Source organism: Notolepis coatsorum (assembly GCF_963971535.1).
Source record: "Notolepis coatsorum genome assembly, chromosome: 9".
Lineage (NCBI taxonomy): Eukaryota > Metazoa > Chordata > Actinopteri > Aulopiformes > Paralepididae > Notolepis > Notolepis coatsorum.
Window position 1 is genome coordinate 59587048 of NC_140173.1, and position 15000 is coordinate 59602047.

Below are 15000 nucleotides of genomic sequence, written 5' to 3' on the forward strand. Positions count from 1 at the left end.
CCCCCCCCCCCCCGAAGAGATAACACCTGCCAGAACAGATGACAAATCAAAATGTCTGCTGTGAAGAGGACCTACAGTATCACAGGGAAAATGTATGTAGTCCAAGAATAGAATGGCCAGCAGAGAAGGAGGAGGCGCGGAGGGGTCTTCCACCCCAGAATCTTAATTCATTCTGAAACTATTATTAGGCTATTGTGTAATGACAAGCACAGTGGCCGGGAGGGAGGGGGGGGGGGGGGGGGGGGGGGTGTGTAGAGATATAATAATAATAATAATAATAATAATAATAATAATAATAATAATAATAATAATAATAATAATAATAATAATAATAATAATAATAATAATAATAATAATAATAATAATAATAATAATAATAATAATAGTATTTGATTTGTATAGCACCTTTCATACAGGGGATTGCAGTTCAAAGTGCTTTACATCAGTAAGAAATAAGACATCAAATCTGTGTAAAACAAGCAGCAAGAGCAAAGCATAAAGTGGGATAAAGAATGCAGATATATTAATCAAATCATATCAGAACCTCCCGTTCCAATAGGCTTCTTGAATTTCTGTAATCTGTTACAAAACATGATACAGGTCATAGTATGCACCCAGTGGATAGTGGGGCATAGAGAGAAAAGTTAAAATAAGTAAAATAATATCAAGGTAAAATGAGCAGACATAAAATCACGGTTTTTCACATTAGGATCTAACATCCCAACAGGCCACTTTGTTTATGGTTTGATTGAGTTTCAGTAGAATGTGAAATGAGCACATAAAGTGCAGACATACTATAAAATCACAGTTTTTTTTACAGTGCAATAAAATAGTTCTGGATTACTGTTTAACAGTAGTCGTCTTTACCTTCTGTTTTTGGTCTATCCACAGTTTAAAACCTGACAGTCTTCCCTCTTGTTTGATACCCACTTTGACCCTTCGAACCTCCCACCCAGGGCAAATATTGAGCCTCACAGTGAGACCCCTGCTCTGCCCGTCAGAACGACCCTCCTACACACAGCAGAATGTACATGTGAATCATTATGTGTGAAGTGGCCAGTCACCCAAAACAATGGTTGTTTGTGCAGGAGAAAGCCGTACAGTACAACACTGAATTTCTGCTATAATTTTTTTTGTAAATGTATTACAGTCTAAAGTCAACAGGGTCATAATGTCTGTTGAAAATAATTCCTGAGTGGCCCAAACTGGCAACAGTGGCGGAGCCTCTGCTTGATCAGTGTGCCAGTAGAGAGAGGATTTCTCTGTACACAGCTGTGTGGGCGGCTGGATGCTGTCCGTGGTGGTGAACTAGACAGAGACTCTGTACACAGCTGTGTGGGCGGCTGGACGCTGTCTGTGGTGCTGAACTAATAATAATAATAATAATAATAATAATTAATTTAATTTATATAGCGCTTCTCAATAACCCGAAGTCGCTGACAATAGTCGGGAGCAAGAGTACAAACAAAGAAACAAAAGCAAAGAAACAAAAACAAAGAAACAACAAAGAAACAAAACAAAAGGAACATGAGACCATGGGGGGAACATGGAAGACAGCATGATAGCACAAAAAAGACTGGAGACAGACATCAATCAGGTTGGAGGGGGGGGGGGGGGGGGTTATGGGTGGGGGGGGGGGGGGGTTGAAGGCAAGGGAGAACAGGTGGGAACTGGACAGAGAGAGGCAACTGAAAACTATTTACTTATACAAAAACAAAGACTGAAACAGATATATATCTCTTTCGGAGGGTCTCCCCATTTATGTAACTCTACTCAACAACACAGGCAACAGTCACAACACAGTCTCATCATCAGAAAACGAAAATAAAGTACTAATCGACCAGAGCAAAAAAGGTAGACAATGTACCTTATGTTGTAACCATAAGTAATATATTCATGTTTCGTATCGGCAAAAGTCCAAAAGAAACACAGCGACCGGGAGTTGAACTAACAATGATTGTGGTCGCAGGCGACTGCTCTCACAACCCACCCTGATACAAACACAGCAATACTATGATGGTTCATTTTAATTAACGGTTATGGTTATGGTTCGTTTAGGGTAACAGTGTGGTTAAGTTTAGGATTAGGGTTTTGGTCAGACAAGTGTGTCTCTGTAGTCTTGAGGCAAGCGCCCCTTTTCGGAAAACATAAAACAATTTAATTCTTGGCATAAGTCATATATTTACTTATTTGTAATACACACACACACATTGCACATTTTCATAAATACATTATTTATGGCTATAAATAACATAATGTACAATATGTACCTTTTTCCTGTGGTCAATTAGTAGTCTATTTACATAATAAGTCAGGCTGACAGCAACACTATGGCTAAGCTAGTCGCAAATGTTTCTTTTTGAGCTCGGCTTCTCTCACCATGGCATGTACGTGTCACCTTGCAGAGTGCAGTTTCCCTGTTTTTCTGCTATCATACTTGAGCAACACCTGTGACATTGAACAAAATGCATGCATGTATGTCGTCACTGTTGACAACTAAGTCAAAGTTGTCCCATACAGATACAGCCATAAATAGTCATGGAACAACTGTTTTGGGGCCGTTTTGATGCCGTTTTGCTTGGTTAATGTTAACAATGACCAGCGGGGGCGCTCTCATACAGCTGGTGACAACGTGCTGGACGAGCTCCGCCCTCGGCAAAGTGAGAGAGAGGCAGAGAGAGAGTGGACTAGGAAGGGCGCTCTCATACAGCTGGTGACAACGAGAGAGAGGCTGAGAGAGAATGAGAGCGAATGGCCAAAATGCACTGTGTTCTGACCACATGTTTTGGCTCAAATACATAGTATTATATTGTATGCCTCGTTTTATAAAATATCCTTTGAGCGCAAACGATTGATAACTGTCAACGTTGAAACGGCACAAGCTCTTATTTATTTTTTAAGCGGGCCGCTTTTATTATGAAATTCGTATTGTGAAACAGGAAACACCTCAACCATTGTCTTCAACTTAGCTCACTACGATTCAACCTATTGCGTGGCACCACAGAGAGACGTTGTAGTATCGGCGTCTGTGATTTGCCTAAACGTTCGGCTGAGTCTGCAGCAGCGGTAGTGGACGGGGACGGCCGAGTTAGACAGATAATATCATTAGAATATTATTCTTTTGGTAACGTTTTATTTCTGACTATAGTACAGTATGTATTACTATCTATTACTACCTACTATGGGCCAGCCGTGTATAGGTGTAACAGAGTTATAATAGTTCAATGGTTGTGATGGCGGAGTTAGCGACGCGTCAGGTTCCTTACTGTATATTTGCATATCGTTTTATTTACTACTACCTAATATGCTGCTATGTCTATACCAGTGCATGTGAGCGGATCGGAGCGTGAGCGGCGCGGGGCGCGGAGCGGCCGGTTTTGACGTGAGCGAGGAGTGGGTTTTAAAATGAGTCGGCGCGACGTCCGGAGCGAGAGTTCTCCTCCGCTCCAATCCACTCCAGGCCGCTCACAGTGGTTTAACACTGTTGATGTAATATATACATGCAGTACAATGTCAAAGCAACAGATGGCGATGTACAAACATGAAGGCCATTTTCAACCAATGAGAAGGGTTCAGGCTTCGTCACTGTAGAGACGCCCACCATAGATATCTATGACGCCCACACTCACTCTCCTGTTAGAAAAGGTATCGACGCCATTGTTGTTGACGTTAGCTTACATGCTAACGTTAATGGCAGCGACCATAGCATTGTGGCTCGGCTAGCCTATCATCGCTTAATAGAACTAGTGAATGGATAAACAACGTTATTTAACATTGCAGAATGGCTACAATTACAATGCGGCTCAATACAAACAATTGTTAAGGGGCCCAGGGGGTGTAGACTGTTGTAGTTTGAGCTCATTTACACCATGCTCCAAAAAAGAAAAAGAAAAACTGCCGAGCGATCTGGCGCGGGGAGCGGGGAGCGCTCGATTCAAGGTGAGTGGGGAGCGAGCGGAGAGCGACTTGGGGGCGGGGTCAACATGAGCGATTAGCGGAGCGGACCAAGCTTTAAAGAGCGAAGAGCGGATTTCTCGGCCGCGCCGATCCGCTCACGTGGTCTGGTCTATACTACTATCTACTACTACTTTGTATCACAAACAGTACTGTATTTGCAAAACTGATATGTCATAAATGTATAGATGTAGCAGTACTGTCTACCTGTATGTCATGTATGTCATTATAAATTGAAAATGGGGGACCCTGATGTAAACAAGACGAAAGTAAAAATAAAACGTTCAAACTTCCAACTTGTGTATTGTTTTCATAAAAGTCGACTAAGATTGTACTCTTGTATTTTGCACTGTACAGTATGTCACAGGTGAGCTTGCTAGCCATTTGATTGTTAACGTGATACTCTGCAGTGCAGGTGAATAAAGTAGAAGCACTTCTTATAGTGTACAATGGGGGAAATAAGATACACCATCAGGCCAGTTTAACTGTATAGAGGGGCATTTATTGTACTGAAATAGCTTAACATTCAGACAAAGTCACAGAAGATTACAGACTGTATTAAGCCCAAACTGAGTAAAAGATCATCGAAGCCTAAACAAACGCCCTTGTAGTGGATAGACTATATATCAACAACCAACTGTTTAGGGACTCCAGTATCACTCCCTGGTTATTCTGAAACCCATTGAGACTATTGCTTTATGGTCGGTAGGCCTACTGACACTTCCTGTATTAAGCTAGGCTTGCATAAGGGTTTTGGTTATAGCTCATATCAATGTGTGTAGTCTGAGAAATAAGTGCTATGAAATTGAATGTATGGTCAAAGCTAACTGGATTAATATCCTTGCCATCTCTGAAACGCACCTTGATGATTCCTTCTCTGATTCTGCTGTAACTATAGAAGGTTTTAATATTTTTTAGAAAAGATAGAAACAGGTTTTGCATTTGGCATTTCATCTACATGTATTGATCATATTTATACAAACGTCCCAGGCCAATGCTCAAAGGCAGTCTCTGTTCCTGTAGGTTTCAGTGACCACAACATCATAGCAGTCTCCAGAATGAAGCCAAAAAAATGTATTGTCTCACGGTTATATAAGAGCTTTAATGTAGAAGGTTTTATTAATGAAATGTCGGGTATAAACTCTTCCTCCCCATGCATTTGAAATGTAAGAGACTGTGCCATCTGATTAGCACTACACTCAGTAGTACTAAAGTTGATGGATCCAAAACCATGTCTCGCACAAGGTTTACAGAAGCATGCGCATCCAAACGATAAATACTAGGTGCTGGACAGAAGAGCACACTTCCTCACACTAGAACATGCTCCCATGTTATTACTTTGCTTGAGTTGTGTGACGTTCCAAATTCAAATTAATAATAAAACAAATGGCTGCAACCATGTCCATGTCCATACCTCTTACTTACAAAATCAGGTGTAACAAATGTGTGCAAATGCAGTATCACATTAATAACTGTCCTTTATGACATAAGCATTTATCACTGTATTATACTACAACTCTATACATACATCTGAGTAGTAATTAGCACTATTACTCAGTAGTACTAATTTATATATTTTACACAGAGTTTAATCACCTGTTCATTGTATATCACTATTGCACTTTACTGTTACATTTGCACTGTGGTTGGATGTCAAACTTCTTTAGGTTGTGTGTTGGAGGACATGGTGATTTGAGAGGACCGTGTTTTGAATATGGTGTAATACTTGCTTATAAACACACAATACGTTAATGCACAACAGACGAGAGTGAGCTTGACATGCATCGCTGTGGCAGAGGCTGGTGTTGTGCTTGTCGTCTTTCCTGTGACAAAATGGCATCCAAGGTAATAAAAAAAGTCAACCAATGAACTAGATTCTTGTACGGGATCTCCTCTCTGGTAAACAAGAATACCCTGAAGACTCTAACAGGAGCACTCATTCAAGGGTACTACGACTATGCTTGCACCTCATGGTACCAAAGCACCTCAAAGGCGCTAAAAACAAGATTACAAACATCACAAAACAAACTGGTCAAACTTCTACTTGACCTTACCCCTAGAACCCACCTCACCCCTGCCCACTTTGACAACCTAGGATGGCTTAGAGTAGACGACAGAGTACAGCATTTATATAGAGCTTTTATCCAAAGTGCTTTACAACTTAATGTACATTAAACTTGAAAACAAGTTTTCATTCAGTCTGTCTCGTCTCTCCCTCCATCCCAACAGGGGGGTAGTAGAGTGACTATACTGTGTATGTACTGTAGGTGTGACATTGAAATGCGGCGAAACCCCCACACACACAAACACACCATTGAAATGCTAATTGTTGGCGCAGCACTGCAGAACTGGAACACACTGATGCTTTTTTGGCTATGTCTCTCTCATTCATTACAATCCTTAAGCTACTATCTATCCATGGGGCTGATTTGACTGTGAACTTTTTTAAAGGAGCATGTTTATCTGCTACACTCATGTACCTCAATTCCATTCCCCCCAAGGTTGAGAAGAAACCACAGTACGGTGAGATTGATTGATTGATTGAACATTTTATTAACAGATTGCAGAATGGGTACAGTACAGTACAGCTCAATACATACAATTGTTAAGGGGATGCAGACCAGAGAAAGACTTTCATCTTGTTTACATCAGGGTCCCCCATTTTCAATTCATCATAACATATATGACATACATGACATACAGATAGACAGTACTGCTACATCTATGACATACCAGATTTGCAAATACAGTACTGTTTGTGATACGAAAAGAGTCCAGAAAAGAGAGTATATACATTTGACATAGAAACTGTACATTGGAGGAGGTTGGGGGGGAGGTTGGGTAGGAGGAGTGGGTGGGGGACACTGTACAACTGAACAAGCAAAACTGTACATTGGAATATTGACTCCCTCCCCGCAGAACTCCGCACCGCCCCAACTCTGGACTCATTTAAAAAACTGCTCAAAACCCAGCTCTTCAACTTGGCCTTCAACCCCTAACTTTCTCACTTTATATGTATATGTTGTGTCTGTCCACTATGTTTGTTAATTTGTCATCTCCCCCCCCCCCCCCCTATGTAAAGCGACCTTGGGTCCTCTGAAAGGCGCTATATAAAACGAAGTTATTATTATTATTATTATTATACTTGGTCATTTACTGTACATTGGGGGGGTTGTGTTAGGACATTTACAGGGGCCAGTTTAGAATTGCAGTCTCCCGTAGGTGTTTTTTGAGAGTGTTTTTGAAAGTGGGAAGTATTTTGACATGTACATGGGTACCCTTGAATGAGTGCTCCTGCCAGAGTCTTCAGGGTATTCTTGTTTACCAGAGACGAGATCCGGTACAAGAATCTAGTTCGTTGGTTGACTTTTTTTTATTACATTGGATGCCATTTTGTCACAGGAAAGATTTGCCTCTAGGATGAAACCCAGGTAGGTAATATCTTCTTTCCTTGTGACCATATTGTCACCCACTGTAACTGAGAAGCCGTCGGTCTTGCTGAGTTTGTTATTTGAACCGAAGAGAATGGACTCTGTTTTGCCCATGTGTAATGATAGTTTGTTATCAGCGAGCCATATGCAGATTTTGCCTAGTTCTGAGCTGAGGGTTTTTTCAACCTGTAACTTGTTCTTCTAAAGTGTGAGGGACCAACTCATCAAAAGATGTGCTAATAAACGATAAGTACTGTCCTCATGCCAATATGTGGGTGGTATTCCAACATGCCTATTTCACCTGGCACCCTAGAAACACCACTGTGCAATTTTTAATCAACACAGTTATATTTAGCTATTAATGGATAACAAAAATGATGACTAATTATGGTCGTCAACAAAGCTTTTTCCCGAGATGAGACGTCACGTTAATGTAGATCATGTGACACTAATGTGACTAAATAATTTATGTAATGTCGTTGACACAAAATGTCTTTTACAAAATAAAATCTTGCGGAAATCTCTCTTCATTTTAGGACGAGCCAAAATAATTATAACTTTTAGAATAATTCATGTTATTATTAGTGTAGCATTTCCATTTCCTGTATGCAGCGCAAATGCTTTGATTAATTTCCTCACTGACGTTATTTGTTCTTAGCCAGCATTCTAGATAGCAGTAACTGCACACGGCATGGGTTTAATGGAACAATGGCGGGGCAACAGGGTCTTGGTGGTCTTGTATGCAGTGGGCTTGGACTTGGCAGAATGTATTGTTGAAAGTGAAGATGAGGAGGAGGCTAGTTTGAAACGAACTGCTACGTTACGGTTAGCATTAGCAACTAGCTAGCAAGTCAAATCATCTCTAACTCATTCTCGCATTCCCTTTACTTCTCACGCTGGACACTAATGCAGGAAACAATCCCACCCCTGCCACCAATGTAACCGAGGAATAGTCCGCCTATACACAGTCCTCATATCCCTCCTAGTGACACATACACACAGTCCTCATATCCCTCCTAGTGACACATACACACAGTCCTCATATCCCTCATAGTTACACATACACACAGTCCTCATATCCCTCCTAGTTACACATACACACAGTCCTCATATCCCTCCTAGTGACACATACACACAGTCCTCATATCCCTCATAGTTACACATACACACAGTCCTCATATCCCTCCTAGTGACACATACACACAGTCCTCATATCCCTCATAGTTACACATACACACAGTCCTCATATCCCTCCTAGCAGGGTTAGAAAAAAAAAAAAAATTCAATGGCTTTTTTTTCCCCCTTAATTGATTTTCGGGGGCTTTTTTTGTATTTCGGGGGCACAACATTTTTATAATGAAAATTAACATAAAGATTATAAAACATTGTTGACACTTTTTTTTACACTCTTCGTCCCTATGTTTGATAACAATGTCTCCATATATAGGGCTCTACGCTAACCTTTTTCCCAAGGAGCACATGTGCTCCTAAATAAAATGTTAATAAATAAAATCTAAATACAAATTTAGGAGCACACAGAAATTTAGAAGCACAGTGACAATTGTTCAAGTAACACACACACACACACACACACGATGTGTGACATCATGGCTTGGTTTCATGTTTTGAGGTACCTTCAATTATCTGTAAATAATACATACATACTCTATCTAAATAGATTAAATATTATTGTCCCTGAGGGCAAGTTGTGTTGTTGTCTTGATATATCTACAAATAGCAGACGAATAGCCGGTTGCCTCTGGATCAATGAATGTCTAATATTGAATAATATTATTAGTTATTTTATTTTTAACATCCCTAATTCCAACAGTCAAGAGGCTTGTTTCAAATTGATACATGAAAAACCCCACACACGCAACGTTTGATTGTGAGTATAGGCTCTGGCCAGATCGATCAATGAAATACGTTGCACGCTCAGCGCTGTGGAATGAAGGAAATGCGCATCGGGATCGGATTTGGATGTTATTCTTTGGAGTTGTATTACAAATGGAACGGTCTTTCCCCGCCGAACACAAGTTACTTAACGTTACACAGGTCGCGCTATGCAGATGCTTAGCTTGCTAACGTTAAGATAGCAGTGTAAATTATGTTACACTATGCATGCTTGATGAAAGCAGAGCAGAGCTCTCTGTCTGTCTGCGTTTGCACGGTGCACCTATCAAGCACCCTGTAACACGCAGCGGGCCCCGCCTCCCTCCCTCCTTGCATTCCACCCAAAAACTGAATTTCAGTCCAGTTTCTGAACTATTAACAGCAGAGCTGTTTTGTAATCTTCACTCGTCTCGCACACTGCAAGTAAATGATTTTTCCGGTTCGCACACACACATATTATTAGGAGAAAATACGAGGGAAATGCTCGCACTGTAGAGAATATATATAATTATATATATAATTAGTAAACTGTCGGGGGCTTTTCTTGCCCCCCTTAACTGATTGTCGAGGGCATTTGGTCAATTTTCGAGGGCATTTTGCCCCAAGCCCCCGTCAATTTCAAACCCTGCCTCCTAGTGACACATACACACAGTCCTCATATCCCTCCTAATTACACATACACACAGTCCTCATATCCCTCCTAGTTACACATACACACAGTCCTCATATACCTCCTAGTTACACATACACACAGTCCTCATATCCCTCCTAGTTACACACACACACAGTCCTCATATCCCTCCTAGTGACACATACACACAGTCCTCATATCCCTCCTAGTTACACATACACACAGGCCTCATATCCCTCCTAGTTACACATACACACAGTCCTCATATCCCTCCTAGTTACACACACACACACAGTCCTCATATCCCTCCTAGTGACACATACACACAGTCCTCATATCCCTCCTAGTTACACATACACACAGTCCTCATATCCCTCCTTGTTACACATACACACAGTCCTCATATCCCTCCTAGTTACACACACACAGTCCTCATATCCCTCCTAGTTACACCCACACACAGTCCCCATATCCCTCCTAGTTACACATACACACAGTCCTCATATCACTCCTAGTTACACATACACACAGTCCTCCTATCCCTCCTAGTTACACATACACACAGTCCTCATATCCCTCCTAGTTATATATACACATCATCATCCGCAGTGCAGCGCCCCCTGGAGCAGTTTTGGGGTACAGTGCCTTTCTCAAGGGAACTTACTCTAGGCAGAGGTGTTAGGCACTGTAGATAATAATAATAATAATAATGGATTGGATTTATATAGCGCTCTTCATGACACCAGAGCGCTTACAGAGTCCATTATTCGTTCATACCAATTGCAGCAAGAGCTGCCCTAAGGCAGACTCACGGAAGCGTGGCGAATAATCATCGCCTACGGTCCCTCCGACCACCACCAACATTCATTCACATGCATACACATTCATACGAGGCAAGTAGGTTTAGTGTCTTGCCCAAGGACACAACGGCAGTGGGATGGACATGGGCTTGAGCGGGATTCGAACCACCAACCCTTCGAGCATTGGACGACCCGCTCTACCCCTGAGCCACTCCGCCCCAGATGTAATACCAGCCACCCTCCAGCTCACAGTTGGAATACACCCTCCTGCCAGTGGCGGGGATGGAACCGGTGACCATTCTGCCCATATAACCACCAATATATATATATTCTATACAGTAGAATACTATTATTTTGATTTAGTTCTTCAAAAACACCCTATTTCCATGTAACTTGCATCAATCTGCACCTCCTTACTATCTCTATCTACTCCTTACCATGATATGTCTATCATCCTTCACCAAGGTCCCCCCCCCCACACACACACACACAAACACACTCACACACACACACACACACACACACATACACACACACACACACGCACACACACACACACACACACACACACACACACACACACACACACACACACACACACACACACACACACACACACACACACACACACACACACACACACACACACACACACACACACACACACACACACACACACACACACACACACACACACACACACACACACACACACACAGATGAAATTACACCTAGGTTCCATCCTAGAGGCATCCAAGGTAATACAAAAAGTCAACCAACAAACTAGATTCTTGTACCGGATCTCCTCTCCGGTAAACAAGAATACCCTGAAGACTCTGGCAGGAGCACTCATTCAAGGGTACTACGACTATGCTTGCACCGCATGGTACCAAAGCATCTCAAAGGCGCTAAAAACAAGATTACAAACATCACAAAACGAACTGGTCAGACTAGTACTTGACTTTACTCCTAGAACCCACCTCAACCTTGCCCACTTTGACTACCTAGGATGGCTTAGAGTAGATGACAGAGTACAGCAACTTGCAATGGGCCTGGTCTACAAGATACACTACACGACCAAGGTACCCATGTACATGTCAAAATACTTCCCAAAGGTCAGTGAATACCACGACCACAACACCAGAGGAAGCTCAACAAATCATGTTAAACCCAGATTCGGCTAAAACAAGGGACTAAACACGTTTCGCAATTATGCCACAACAATGTGGAACGCCCTACCCAAAGCTGTAAAGGAATGTGAATCCCTACCCACATTCAAAACCGCTCTTAAAGAGCACCTACGGGAGGCTGCAATTCGAAACTGGCCACCGTAAATGTCCAAACCCCCCCACCCCCACCTAATAGACAGTCTCCTCCCCACCGTATGTATATATTCTCTCCCCATCGTATGTATATTTCTCTCCCACCCGCCCACCCCCTCCTAATGTACAGTCTCATCCCCATCATATGTATATACTCTCTGTCAGGATCTATGGGTAACAGTACTGTATATTTGCATATCATATATGTCACAAATGTAACAGTACAATATACCTGTATGTCATGTATGTCCCTATGCCATAAATGGCATGATGTCATATATGTTGTGTATGTCATAAATGTCATATATATGAATTGAAAATGAGGGACCCTGGTGTAAACAAGACAAACGTCTTTCTCTGGTCTGCATCCCCTTTACAATTGTGTGTATTGAGCCGTACTGTATTGTACCCATTCTGTACAATCTGTTAAATAACATTTTCATTCATTCATTCATTCCCCACAAGCCCAAACAGTAGTTTCAGCTCGTGTCCAGAGCGAGGAGGGAACCGCGGTGCGTTTTTTTCTCCAGTTATTTTCAAATGTCTTTGGTAACTTGTAGAAGACGACAGAAAGATGCCTTTGATCAAGAAGAAAGGTGAAACGAATTTAGTCATATGATGATCTCATATGTTTAATAATCGTGATTTCAATATCAATTGTGATTAAGATTTTTTTCTCCGTAATGGAGCAGCCCTGCTACCTGCCATGCCTGCGGTGCCTACCCGTGCCTCCCCTACCCATGCCTCCCCTACCCATGCCTCCTCTACCCATGCCTCCCCTACCCATGCCTTCCCTACCTGTGCCTCCCCTACCTGTGCCTTCCCTACCAGTGCCTTCCATACCCATGCCTCCCCTACCCATGCCTCCCCTACCCATGCCTCCTCTACCCATGCCTCCCCTACCCATGCCTTCCCTACCTGTGCCTCCCCTACCTGTGCCTTCCCTACCAGTGCCTTCCATACCCATGCCTCCCCTACCTGTGCCTGCCCTACCCATGCCTTCCATACCCATGCCTCCCCTACCTATGCCTCCCCTACCCATGCCTTCCCTACCCATGCCAACACCACCCATGCCAACACCATCACCCTGAGCATCGGGTCCCCCCAGGGCTGTGTTCTGAGCCCCCTGCTGTACTCACTCTACACACACGATTGTGTGGCCAAGTTCAGCTCCAACTCCATAGTGAAGTTTGCAGACGACACAGTGGTGGTGGGGCTGATCTCGGACAACGACGAGAAGGCCTACCAGGAGGAGGTTGAAGTACTGGAACGCTGGTGCCAGGACAACAGCCTGCTCCTGAACATTGGTAAAACCAAGGAGCTGATCGTGGATTATAGGAGAGGACAGCAGGAGACACACACACCACTGATGATAAACAGGGCTACTGTGGACAGGGTGAGCAGCTTTAAGTACCTGGGGGTCCACATCTCAGAGGATCTGACATGGTCAACACACATAGACACAGTGGTAAAAAAGGCGAAGCAGCGCCTCTACCACCTGAGACAGTTAAGGAAGTTCAGAGTATCGGGGAAGATACTCCAGTCCTTCTACTCCGGAGCTGTAGAGAGCATCTTGACTGGAAACATCACTTCCTGGTATGGAAACAGCACGGCACAGGACAAGAAGGCCCTACAGAGAGTGGTGCGCTCAGCCGAGCGTACCACGGGTATTGCACTACCTCCCCTGCAGGTTCTATACAACAAGACGTGCAAATCCAGAGCCTGCAGAATAATGAAAGACCCCCACCACCCCAATAACAGCCTGTTCCAGCTGCTGAGGTCAGGCAGACGCCTGCGAACCCCAGCTACTAGGACAGAGAGGCTTAGGCTCAGCTTCTTCCCCCAGGCCATCAGAGCCTTGAACAATGAACACTGAGTGCCACAGAACACTGATCTATCCACACACAAGCACACATGAGCACACACACGACATGCACGCTGTGCACGCTCACACACTAGCAGCCACTTTAACACTTTAACATGAGCAGACACACACTCATGCCGCACACGCCCACACTTATGGCCAAAAAGGAAAGGTCACTTTAAATTAGTATAACAGTAACAGTGTATTGCACTACCTAAGCTACCTAACATGTCCTATATGCCCTGTAAATAACTATGTACAGATACCGAGATGTCCCACCATGTTACCTGTTACCTGTTACCTGTTTATTGCACAATGTTGTTTTTTATTGGATTCTATTACATGTTGTACCACTGTATTGCACATCGTTTCGGGCAAGACCACCCGCATTTCATTGTATACTTGTATGCCGTGACAAATAAAACTCTTGACTTGACTTGACTTGACTTCCCTACCCGCACCTCCTCTACCCGTGCCTTCCCTACCTGTACCTTCCCTACCTGTGCCTCCCCTACCTGTACCTTCCCTACCTGTGCCTCCCCTACCTGTACCTTCCCTACCTGTGCCTCCCCTACCGGTGCCTTCCATACCCGTGCCTTCCCTACCCATGCGTCCCCTACCCATGCCTTCCCTACCTGTGCCTTCCCTACCTGTGCCTCCTCTACCCATGCCTTCCCTACCTGTGCCTTCCCTACCAGTGCCTTCCCTACCTGTGCCTCCTCTACCCATGCCTTCCATACCCATGCCTTCCCTACCTGTGCCTTCCCTACCTGTGCCTTCCCTACCTGTGCCTCCTCTACCCATGCCTTCCATACCCATGCCTTCCCTACCTGTGCCTTCCCTACCTGTGCCTTCCCTACCTGTGCCTCCCCTACCTGTGCCTTCCCTACCAGTGCCTTCCCTACCTGTGCCTCCTCTACCCATGCCTCCCCTACCCGTACCTTCCCTACCCGTACCTTCCATACCCGTGCCTTCCATACCCGTGCCTCCTCTACCCATGCCTTCCCTACCCATGCCTCCCCTACCTGTACCTCCCCTACCTATACCTCCCCTACCTGTACCTCCCCTACCTGTACCTCCCCTACCCATGCCTTCCCTACCTGTG